The 13,058-nt window shown below is 41.9% G+C and overlaps 1 protein-coding gene across 12 annotated transcripts in view; it reads left to right on the forward strand.

The window, feature by feature from the left end:
* Positions 1-13,058, forward strand: part of MAGI1 (membrane associated guanylate kinase, WW and PDZ domain containing 1) — a gene marked incomplete at both ends in the record, with an annotated part of 625,004 nt that overhangs the window by 486,165 nt on the left and 125,781 nt on the right. The window lies entirely within an intron of this gene.

Raw genomic sequence — 13,058 nt, forward strand, 5'->3', positions numbered from 1 at the left:
TTAACATCAATTGCTATTTAATATATTTTTTGAGTAGATGATACATTTACATGGTTCATAAAGCAGAATATTTCAGAAGTATTCGATAAGCAAGGTCTTTCCTAGATCTGTCTTCCACCTGCCTCATTTCCATTTCTCCTTTCCCCAGATATTACAACCGCTGTTACTCGTTTCTGATTTCCCTTCTGAAACTGTTTAATGTAAATACAAACACATGTGCGAGTGTACACATACTCATATGTGTTTCATATGTGTGTTCTCATTTCTTCCCTGTTTTATACAGAAGGTAGTATACACTACATGCTGTTTGGCACTTTGCTCTTTTATATAACCGTATGTCTTACAGGTCTTCGCAGTTCAGTAATAGAGCACTTCTTGTTTTCTTTTTTAAGTGGCTGTGTAATCTCTTCAAATAGGTGGACCATAATTTATTTAACTTGGTCCCTTTGGATAAACATTTTTAATATTTGAGAATACAACTGTGTTGAATAACATGGATATAAATCATTCCACACAGGTGAAAATAAATCTGTAGGATGAGATCCTACAAATCAGATTGCAAGCTCAAAGCCAAATGTAGGGGGGAAATTAAACTTATATTTTCTGAAAACAATATTATAGCTTGATTGCTCCGTTGAGTGTTATTATTTGAGACAGAAGGGCATACTATGATACTATTAATAATAAGTAGGTCAAGTTATTATATTATGTGTTCTTTTTCTAAACTCAAAGTTTGGACTTACTGGACGATCCCAGTGGCATTTTCAAGATGAGACTTAAAAACAAAGGATGAATACGAAATAGGCTATTGTTTTATTAGGGGTATTATAACTTTGATATGATAATCACCCCTGTTCCGGGCAGTGGCTAATAGTTAATAATGATCATAAATCTTCGGGATGCTGATTCTGGTTTGATATTTTTTGCAGGGATACAGGGAAGAGCGTTATCTTTGTACCTACTGTTTATTTTCAAATTGTGAATATATGGTTAACATTGGTTAGGTATTAATCAAATTCCTATATTGTGAATTCAGGAAGATTTGCTTTGAGTATTGCTGATTATCAATTGTTGTAGTTTCCTTGAAGTGTTGGGATGTGACTGGTGGTTGGTGGGCTGGGAGGGCATCTGAGAATGCCCGAGGCAAGAATGATTTGTTAAGGTCTAGGAGTGAGGGGAGGGAAGGGATGGGGGCCTGAGTGGATGTACCAAGAGCTTCTTCAATGTGTTGTTTTGTAAATGTGAATCCAGTTACAAATTCAAGTGGCTAAGAATAGAGCAAGTGTGGATCCTCTTTGGTTTAAGAAAGTGAATTGTCCTATCTGAAATCAGTTATTATGCCCATCAGGGGAGCTTGTGCCCCTAATATAAAAAACATCCGTTTGCCTTTTTGGAGAGGTTAAGCATGGGAGTGGTTGTGAAAAGCCAAAGAGTATTGGGTTGAAAAAGAAAAGTATGTGGTTAGACAACAGCTTGTCTGGGACAAAAAAGAAAATCAACTCATTTTTTTGAGGTGGTTATGTTACAAGTGATACATAGGTGGAGTCACTTTGTTTTCCCATTAATTTGATCACTTTGACGGAGGTAGCTATTATGCCTGACTTTTTAGATGGGGATGCTGAGGCCAGGTAGCATTTAGGAACTTTCTCAAGGTTATGCAGCTGCCAGGAAGCAAACACAGTTGTTGGACTTTCAAATCCCATGCACTTTCTTGAAAACCTCAGAAGATCCTGGATGTAACTAAAAAGTTGTAAAAATAGCTCATTAGTACTTTCACCCAACTTCCTGGTGGGTAGCAAAGGAAAAAGGTTTTCAGAAAATGTCTAATCATCCTTCCACAAAACCGTCTTTCTGTGAATGTTGCTCAGTTATTTTGGAGTTGAAATTCTCTTTTGCCACATATGAATCCACTCCATTTTTCAGCCATTTGACTGTGTTCTTCAGCCTTTTGACCTTTTAGCTCTATGATTTCCCTGTCATATGAGACAGCTCATAATTTTTTGGAAGCCACTGGAATATATTGTGTTGACTCTCATAGGCTGAAAGCAAAATGGAATTTTTATGTAATGCTGGATGCTGTCACAGGAATAGGGCAGGATAGATCTTCAAGAGATTTCTCTGTCTTTGCTCCCCCTGGACTAGCCCCTCGATGGTGGCTCTGTCTATTGGACAGTAACAAACATGCATGCTGGGTTGTGACCCTGCCAGAGTTTGAGTCTCAGCCCCTCTGTTGTTGAGCTGTGTGTCCTCCAGCAAGTTGCTTAATGCTCCATGTCTTCATTTTCCCTTTGGTAAAATGAGGATAATAATAGTGCTTTCTCATAGGTAGGATTAAATGAGACAATAATTGGAAAGGGCTGAGCACAGCGTCTGACACATGTAAGCCCTCCATCAGCGTGTTAGCTCTTATATTTACACACACGACCGGTCTGAAATTGCCACCCTGGTGGATGGATTCCCTCCCCCTTCTCCTAGTTAGTAAACCAGTGGATTTACCAGTAAAATATCTTTCTTTACTTCCCAGGTACTCACTGTCTGTTTCCCCTGTTCACATTTTTTTTCCTCTTGGCCTGTCCTGGTTCCAAAGAGGAAGACACCAAAACACAAATCACCCTTCACAGCAAGACTTTTAAACAGTTTTAAGGAAAAGTCATGAATGTATATGATGGAATTCTTTCTAGAGTAAAGAACTTAAGTATATTTAAGTCTAAATTGATTCTCCTCCTCCTCATAGGAAACCACTGTTAGAGGGTCTAGTGCAGAGATTCAGAAAACTTAGACATATACGGCATAAACATATGTATACTTGTTTATTTCACTGCATTCTTGTCCATTGTACTTAACACGTCTTGGAGGTGTGTTAGGTACACAGTTCCACCTCATTCTTTATTAATGCTGCAGCATATCCCATTGTATGAATATATGTAGTTTATTTAACTAGTCCTCTGCAGATGGACATTTGGATGCCCCTCTCCCTACTTTTTTTGGTGTTTTGTAAACAGTGCTGACATGAATATCCCTGTACAAATATCTCACTGTACTGTCTTGAGTAGATCTATAGAGCAAGTTCCTGACAGTGCAGTTTTAAAGCCAGCCCTTCTGTGCCCACACAGTTCATTTCAACATTGCCCCCAGGCACAGGGTGTGATGTATAGGGCAGAAGACCAAAGCAGCTCTGCCTTTGAAGGTGCTTATGCTCTTTAGTTATTTATTTCTGCCAATGTTTGTCCAGTGTACACTATGTGCTGGGTGCTTTTCAAAGCACATTATGTGTACCAACTCACTTAATTACCCAGTAATCCTATGAGCTGGGTACAGTTTATCCCCATGTTACAGAAGAAGAATATGAGGCCCAGAAATGCTCGTTGTCTTTGCTTTGTTCATGGAGTGAGCCCGAGATAGAGCTGGGAATCAAACCCAGGCTTATGTGGCTCTAGGGTCTCTATAGACCCTCAGTCTTGGGAGACAAATTAAATTTAAACAATTTCAAGAGACGTGATGAATGTTCTGAGAAGGAAACTACAAGGGTGCCCCAGAAGCATCTAGCAAGGGTGCTACATTGAATCTCGCATCAGAGAATCTCGCATCAGAGTCGGTCCCCTGGAGGAAGTGACCTTTGACCTGAAGCTCGTCAGAGGATCTCATGAGTTCAATGTTTCAGTACCAGCCACAAAGCCTGAATTCAGAGAGAGCAAATGCAGTGAACCAAGAGAAGGTCCGAACGTTGGTCCTAGGGATGGAGGAGCAAGGAACCATTTCTTGAATCCTGTAGAACCAATGCTATCCAGTAGGACTTTCTTCAGTGATGGAAATGTTCAGTATTCTGAGCTGTCCAACATGGCAGCCATTGGCCACATATGATTTTTGTGACTGAGAAACTGGATTTTAAATTTAATAGTTTAAACGAATTTAGCCTTAAATAGTCTTGTGTGTCTGATGGCTGCAATATTTTCCAGGGCAGTTCTTTTTTTTTTTTTTTTAACATCTTTATTGGACTATAATTGCTTTACATTGTTGTGCTGGTTGCTACTGTATAACAAAGTGAATCAACTCTACGTATACATATATCCCCATGTTTCCTCCCTCTTGCGTCTCCCTCCCACCCTCCCTATCCCACCCCTCTAAGTGGTCACAAAGCACTGAGCTGATCTCCCTGTGCGATGAGGCTGCTTCCCACTATCTATCTATTTTACATTTGGTAGTGTATATATGTCAGTGCCACTCTCTCACTTCGTCCCAGCTTACCCTTCCCCCTCCCCATGTCCTCAAGTACATTCTCTGCATCTGCGTCTTTATTCCTGTCCTGCCCCTAGGTTCCTCAGAACCTTTTTTTTTTTAGATTCCATATATGTGTTAGCATACAGTATTTGTTTTTCTCTTTCTGACTTACTTCACACTGTATGACAGTCTCTCGGTCCATCCACCTCACTACAAATAACTCAATGTCATTTCTCTTTATGGCTGAGTAATATTCCATTGTATATATGTGCCACATCTTCTTTATCCATGCATCTGTTGATGGACACGTAGATTGCTTCCATGTCCTGGCTATTGTAAATAGTGCTGCAATGAAAATTGTGGTATATGACTCTTTTATGGTTTTCTCAGGATATATGCCCAGTAGTGGGATTGCTGTGTCATATGGTAGTTCTATTTTTAGTTTTTCAAGGAACCTCCATACTGTTCTCCATAGTGGCTGTATCAATTTACATTCCCACCTACAGTGCAAGAGGGTTCCCTTTTCTCCACACCCTCCCCAGCATTTATTGTTTGTAGATTTTTTTGATGATGGCCATTCTGACTGGTGTGAGGTGATACCTCGTTGTAGTTTTGATTTGCATTTCTCTAATGATTAGTGATGTTGAGCATCCTTTCATGTGTTTGTTGCCAATCTGTATATCTTCTTTGGAGAAATGTCTGTTTAGTTCTTCTGCCCATTTTTGGATTGGGTTGTTTTTTTTTTGTTATTGAGCTGCATGAGCTGCTTGTATATTTTGGAGATTAATCCTTTGTTGGTTGCTTTGTTTGCAAATATTTTCTCCCATTCTGAGGGTTGTCTTTTCATCTTGTTTATGGTTTCCTGTGCTATGCAAAAGCTTTTAAGTTTCATTAGGTCCCATTTGTTTATTTTTGTTTTTATTTCCATTTCTCTAGGAGGTGGGTCAGAAAGGATCTTGCTGTGATTTATGTCATAGAGTGTTCTGCGTATGTTTTCCTCTAGGAGTTTTATAGTGTCTGGCCTTACATTTAGGTCTTTAATCCATTTTGAGTTTATTTTTGTGTATGGTGTTAGGAAGTGTTCTAATTTCTTTCCTTTATATGTAGGTGCCTAGTTTTCCCAGCACCATTTATTGAAGAGGCTGTCTTTTCTCCATTGTATATTCTTGCCTCCTTTATCAAAGATAAGGTGACCATATGTGGGTGGGTTTATCTCTGGGCTTTCTATCCTGTTCCATTGATCTATATTTCTGTTTTTGTGCCAGTACCATACTTTCTTGATTACTGTAGCTTTGTAGTATAGTCTGAAGATAGGGAGCCTGATTCCTCCAGCTCCGTTTTTCTTTCTCAAGATTGCTTTGGTATTCGGGGTCTTTTGTGTTTCCATACAAAGTGTGAAATTTTTTGTTCTAGTTCTGTGAAAAATGCCATTGGTAGTTTGATAAGGATTACATTGAATCTGTAGATTGCTTTGGGTAGTATAGTCATTTTCACAATGTCGATTCTTCGAATCCAAGAACATGGTATATCTCTCCATCTGTTTGTATCATCTTCAATTTCTTTCATCAGTACCTGTTGTTTTCTGCATACAGGAAACTTTTGTCTCCTTAGATAGGTTTATTCCTAGGTATTTTATTCTTTTTGTTGCAATGGTAAATGGGAGTGTTTCCTTAATTTCTCTTTCAGATTTTTCATCGTTAGTGTATAGGAATGCAAGAGATTTCTGTGCATTAATTTTGTATCCTGCTACTTTCCCAAAGTCATTGATTAGCTCTAGTAGTTTTCTGGTAGCATCTTTAGGATTCCTTATGTATAGTATCATGTCATCTGCAAACAGTGACAGCTTTACTTCTTCTCTTCCAGTTTGGATTCCTTTTATTTCTTTTTCATCTCTGATTGCTGTGACTAAAACTTCCAAAACTGTGTTGAATAATAGTGGTGAGAGTGGCCAGTCTTGTCTTGTTCCTGATCTTAGTAGAAATCCTTTCAGTTTTTCACCATTGAGAACAATGTTGGCTGTGGGTTTGTCATATATGGCCTGTATTATGTTGAAGTAAGTTCCCTCTCTGCCCACTTTCTGGAGAGTTTTTTATCGTAAATGGCTGTTGAATTTTGTCAAAAGCTTTCTCTGCATCAATTGAGATGATCATATGATTTTTATCCTTCAATTTGTTAATATGGTGTATCACATTGATTGATTTGTGTATATTGAAGAATGAAAGCTCCTGCAAGGACGGGTGAGGACCTACTCAAGAAGATCCATCCTTTCTCACTCATCTGACTTCAGAGAGCTAAGCACATCTTTTAAGAGTTGAGCTCCTTTGGGAAAGTGTAATTTTGAATCCTGCCAAAGAGGATGTTACTACAGAGGAGAGGTGATCTTCTTTATGTACATTCCGTGACATATGATAGGGCAGACAAGTAGAGTCAACCAATAAAACCTCAAGGTCTGATAACCTTCCAAATATTCTTTCAGGTCCAATATTTGTTTGGGGTTTAGAATTGCCGGATTGTAAAATTTTAAAGCTGGAAAGGCAGTAGAGCTCATCTCTTCAGAAGACAGAACTGAGATCCAGAGAGAGAATGGTCTAAGACGGGGTCCCCAACCCCCTGGCTGCGGACCGGTATGGGTCCGTGGCCTGTTAGGAACTGGGCTGCACAGCAGGAGGTGAGTGGTGGGCGAGCAAGTGAAGCTTCATCTGCCGCTCCCCATCACTCGCATTACCGCATGAACCATTCCCCCCACCCCCATCCGTGGAAAAATTATCTTCCACGAAACTGGTCCCTGCTGCCAAAAAGGTTGGGAACCGCTGGTCTAAGACACCAAGGAGAATTGGGGACAAAACCCAATTTTAGTTTTGAGGGCCATATGCCCCTCACTCAGGTCATGTCCTAGACAGGACTGGGATGCCAGTCTTTCCTAAGTCTGCTGCCTGGAAATGGATACTCTTCTTGTAGAGTCTCTTACTAGTTTGTACATTCATTCATTTATTCATTAAAGATAAAATGCTGAGCAAAACCAGACATGAGTATTGCCCTTATGGGTCTTACAGTCTAGTTCATGAGACACATTAATCAAACAATCTCAGAAATAAATATACATTTGTATGTATGTTACAGGTATCAGGATATTTAAAGGAGACCATATGATGGGGAGATTCGATGTCTTTGGGGTTGGGAAATGCTTCCCATGGAGAAGCATTATAGTATTGAGATGAGCTCTGGTGGTTGAGCTGGAGTTAGGTTGCTAGATTTAGCAAATAAAAATACAGAATACCAGTCTTGCATTTTATCTGGCAGCCCTACATGGAGTTAGCTTTAGACTACGTTGGTAGTGGTGGTGATAAGTTGACTGAATCTTGAGATATGTGTGTGATTGTGTGTGTGTGGGGGTATGCTCTTTTATTAGTATAAGTATCTTAGAAAATACTGTAATTTTTAGAGGAGTTACACATTGTGTTATCAACAGTATGAGATGTTTATGTGGACTTGGGGATTGGTTATCATAAGAAGGAAGTAGAAGATTCAGATGATGATATTCTTCCTAGAATGACTCCTAGTTTCTGTCTTAGGAAGCTGAGTAGATGCTGGCACCATTTGCTAAGATAAGAAGTGTTGGAAAAGGCCAGATCTGGTGTGTGTGGTGGGGGGAGTGGGGTCAGGGGCTCCATGGTGAAATCTTCCACCCCAATCAGCTATAATGCCTGGTATATTACTCGTACCCTCCAACAGAGTAGAGGCCCTTCCTCACTGTGAAAGGAACCTAACTATTGCCCCTCACAAGGTATAAAGGTTGTGAGTGGAGCTCATAATTGGTCTTGGCTCTGCAATGTGAACCAACTTCTCGTTCTGTCACTGGATGGAATCAATATCAAGGCAAGGCAAAGAAGACAAGACTAAATGTGTCTTTCCTCCTTGGCCCAACTTCCTAATTGTGACAATGAGCTAACGTATTTGATAAGGCTCTTGAAATAAATCAGCGGCACCATCTCCTTTTTGCCTTGCTTTCCTTTTTTTTTTTCCTGTTGACATTTGTGCTCAGTAAGACAGGTTGCTGCCTCAGCCAGCCCTTGGGGCTCCTCCAGGAGAGATTTTACAAGGGATGAACTATTCAGTGGTGTGGTTCCAAACATGCCTGTTTTACAAATGCCTCTGGGTAGAAGAGGCTGATTATACACTTTGAGCCCTGCAAAGATTGCCCCTCAGCATGGAAGTGCGGTGCCAGTGTGACATTTCCAATTGGAGTTATGGGTTGCATATCTCTGCATGTTAATTACGAAGGGGGGGTGTCGGCCTTCAATAATGTTACTGTTCTGCTTCCTAGAAGGTCTACAAAAAGGCAGCTGCCAAGGGTCTACTTTGAGGGGACACAGAGATAAAGCAGGGGTGAAGAGAGTTCTTGTTTGTCATTGAGGAAGACGAGACCATCTGGAGTCCTGTTCTTTGGCAGGCCTCAGCATCCGTCTGTTGGGATAAGCTCTGTTGGCAAACTCCACCATGCAGTGTTCTCTGTTGGTAACGAAAGAACCAAAGAAAATCTGTGTGACAATTCTCTGTTCCTCTGCCTGTGAAGACGAGGAGGCTGAGGCCAGGAACGTTTCACTTAATTTTCTGCTCAGAGATCCCCAGCAATTCCTGGAGTCGAGAGCATAGATGATCGGGACAGATCCATGTTTAAATGCCAGTCATCACTTATGCATTGTGTGAATCTGTTTCTTCATCTGAAAATGGGAATATTGATGTTTTTTTTTTTTTCTGTAGGATTGTTAAAGATTAGAATTAGTGAATGTGTGGGTAGTGACCTGGTAGGTGCACAATAAAGGTAACTTTTTGTTAATGTTGTTCTTTATAAATTTATTTATTTATGGCTGAGTTGGCTTTTTGTTTGCTGCGCACAGGCTTTCTCTAGTTGCGGCAAGTGGGGGCTACTCTTCGTTGCGGTTCGCGGGCTTCTCATTGCAGTGGCTTCTCTTGTTGTGGAGCACGGGCTCTAGGCACGTGGGCTTCAGTGGTTGTGGCGTGTGGGCTCAGTAGTTGTGGCTCGCGGGCTCTAGAGTGCAGGCTCAGTAGTTGTGCCACACGGGCTTCGTTGCTCTGCAGCATGTGGGATCTTCCCGGACCAGGGCTCAAACCCGTGTCGCCTGCATTGGCAGGCAGATTCTTAACGCTGCACCACCAGGCAAGCCCTAATGTTGTTCTTTAAATACATACTTTGGTAACAATGCCATCTTTTACATAGTAGAGCTGTTATCTACTCACAGCATCAGGCGCAGTTTGAGATGCTGGGGTTTATTACATGCTAATATTGTGCCAGCACAATGCTGAGTGCTTTATACACATGGTCTGTTGACATCTGTCTCTGTTAGGTGGATACTAGTCTTCATACCGTGAGAACTGAGGCTGGAAAGAGAGAGGTCCTTTACCTTAGGGTGACAAAGCTGTTAACTTATTTTGCCCTTTTTTGGTCTTAAATTCAAAGGTAAATGGCAGTGGCAAGAACAAACCTCTAATTATAGGACACGGGCTCACCCTCCCTCTGTGCACGCACGTCATAGATCTGTAGGGTGGAGCGGGTCGGAAAAGGAAGGGTAAAAAGAAAGTGATGGGAGCCCGGCCACCTTGGGAAATGTGTGTTGGCTAACATGGGGACTATGGGATGGTCAGGTTCGTGTCTCTTAGAAATGATGCAGGGAGTCTCCTGTGCATACTCTCTGTAAGGTTTGTGTTTCTCCCATGGCTAGGCTTGGTCTGATGGTGACCAGAGTGGAAATGATCGATAAGGTCGAGAGTTTCCCGGAAGGGTGGGGTTTTGAATTTAAGTGCCTGGGCGTCCAGGTAGGTGGAGTGAGAGAGTGTATAGGGCGGGTAGAGGCAGTGCTGGTGGGAACTGTGTCAAATGGGGGAGTCCATTATGTGTTGAGCAAGCAACTGGCAGAGTGAAGTGATGTGGATCTGAGATCATTCAGATAGAATTGATGGACTGGAGAGAAACTGCTGTGAGTCATGCGATTAAAAACCAGTTCCACATTATAGGTATTGAGGAGCATCCCCAGCTGGGATTCATGTGTACTGTCTCCACTTGTTTGGTTACTCATCCTGCAAAGAATCACTGAGTGACACTGTGCGCCTGGCACCGTGTTTGGTTTGGGAATTGCAGTGGTGCGCAAAACACATGTGGCTCCTGCCTTCATGGAGCTTACAGTCTAGACATAAAGACAGATACTGATTCATTAAACAGTCTGATAAATTCAGCAGAATTCAAAATTTCAGGCCCCACCTTGACCTGCTGAAAGAGAATCTCCATTTAATGTAACTTATCATTTGCACAAAGTTTAAAAAACCGATGTACACCATGCAGAGCATTTGTGAAGATCATGTTTTAGTCCCATTTTCACCTCTCCAGCATAGTGCCTGGCATAACAAGAGGTTCTTGGTAAGGAAATGAATGAATGAATACTAAATTTGTACAAAGCGAGAGGCTGTACGGATTTGATTCATTCTGGCCTAAAATTCAGGGTTACGGTCCTCCTTCAATATTTTATCAAGCTCTAAAAATTGATTTGCAGTTCCCATTAATTTTTTTTTTTTTTTTTTTTTTTTTTTTTTTTGCGGTATGCAGACTTCTCACTGCTGTGGCCTCTCCCGTTGCGGAGCACAGGCTCCGGACGCACAGGCTCAGGCCATGGCTCACGGGCCCAGCCGCTCCACGGCACGCGGGATCCTCCCAGACCGGGGCACGAACCCATGTCCCCTGCATCGGCAGGCGGACTCTCAACCGCTGCACCACCAGGGAAGCCCCCCATTAATTTTTAAATGTGTGTCAGAAAATATTTTCTTTGGCTTCCTCGTGACCAAAGAGTGTGCGTGCGTGTTAATTAAGGCCAGTGATGGCTTTCTCTTGCGTCTTTCCTGCCCTCCCCTCCCTCCCCAGCCACCATCCCTGCTGAGTTGTATTGTAGAACCAGTTCTGAAAGTAGTACCCAGGACACACACATTGTCACTTGGGAGGGAGCCCGGCCATCTCAGGAGATGTGTGTTGGCTAACATGGGGACTGTGAGATGGTCAGGTCTCTTAGAAACGATGCAAACTGCCAAGTGATAACCTAAATTAATCTTTTATTCATTTATAATTCTTCAAATGATTTTTATTTAGTACCATTAAGCGATTCATATATTCTTCACAGGAAGTCTCCTGTGCATAATCTCTGTAAGGTTTGTGTTTCTCCCATGGCTAGGCTTGGTCTGATGGTGACCAGAGTAGAAATGATTGATAAAGTGGAGAGTTTCCCGGAAGGGTGGGGTTTTGAATTTAAGTGGCTGGGCGTCCGGGTAGGTGGAGTGAGAGAGTATATAGGGCTGGTAGAGGCAGTGCTGGTGGGAACTGTGGCAGATAGGAGAGTGCATGAGCCATCTTGCCCTTGGTTGCATGGAAAGACAACGTGGGATCATGGCATGACCCCATCAGCCAAAAGTGCAGGGTCTAAAACCAGATTCACCCAAAATCAATTCACTCAAAGACCAGTCTGTGCATTATAGAGGATTTTTTAAGTTTAAGGCTTTTTTCTATCACTCCGGTGTCCTTTATCTGCCCAGACCTTTGCATTGCAACAGCCTTAGGGCACTCTTCTAGATTGGGGCCCAGGTGTTTGTCTGGCAAGGGCTGGGCAGACCAAAGGTAGGAGCCAAAACCTTTGTGCATAAATCCTTAATTCAGTGAGTGTGTTCCTGGTGAATTTGGTCACACACTTGTCACCAACATTGCCTATAAAAGACAAATCCAAAGAACCAGACCTTACAGTTTGTCAAGCAGCACATCCCAGTATATCCAGATTTTAATCAGAAATATTCAGTTTTTAAATGTTGGTCACTGATTCAGATGATTTTTAAAAAAATATCTGCAAAGGAAAGTTGAACCCTCTGCCCTTAGAAAACCACGAGATAGAAGCTTTTCTGTAAAGGTTGTAGGTAATACGGGAAATTAGAAATGCTGGAGAAGTTTGAATAATTACATGGTTTCATACTTATAATACCTTATAGTTTACAGGATACCTTCAAGAAAGTTACATCATTTGATTTTCATGATAATCCTGTGATGTTGTTAGAGCTCCTGCTACCATTCCCATTTCACAGAGAAAATGAGACTGAGAGTAAATAACTTGCCCAAGGTTATTTGGTCATTGGCATTGCTTGTTCCTTTTTTTTTTTTTTTTTTTTTTGTGGTACGCGGGCCTCTCACTGTCGTGGCCTCTCCCGTTGCGGAGCACAGGCTCCGGACGCGCAGGCTCAGCAGCCATGGCTCACGGGCCCAGCCGCTCCGCGGCATATGGGATCCTCCCAGACCGGGGCACGAACCCGTATCCCCTGCATCGGCAGGCGGACTCTCAACCACTGCGCCACCAGGGAGGCCCCTGCTTGTTCCTTTACATCAGTAAAGGAATGGTACTCAGTTACCATGTGGCAGGCACTTCAGACACATTGTCTCATTAATCCTTCCAACAAGGTGTAAGGAACCTCATTTTAAAGATTAGAAACATACAGTATTAACATTAAGTAGCATTTATCAAGCCTCCCTGTAGTGAAGCCTTTCATGTGTGCTAAAGGTATGAAATGGACTGTCTCATTGAATTCTCATAATAGGCACTCTAGGTAGAAACTTGGTATTCTTAAAATTCCCAATTTTACAGAAGAGGATGAAGATTTTTTTTTAAATGGTTAAATGACTTGGCCAGGGTTATATAACCAATTAGCAGTGAAGTTGGCATTTGAATCCCAGGCTGTCCTCTTCCAAGTTCTTTGTCACTGCCATGTGCCGAGCGCTGCCAATGCCTATACGTTAGATT

This window comes from Hyperoodon ampullatus (genome assembly GCF_949752795.1).
Source record: "Hyperoodon ampullatus genome assembly, chromosome: 10".
Lineage (NCBI taxonomy): Eukaryota > Metazoa > Chordata > Mammalia > Artiodactyla > Ziphiidae > Hyperoodon > Hyperoodon ampullatus.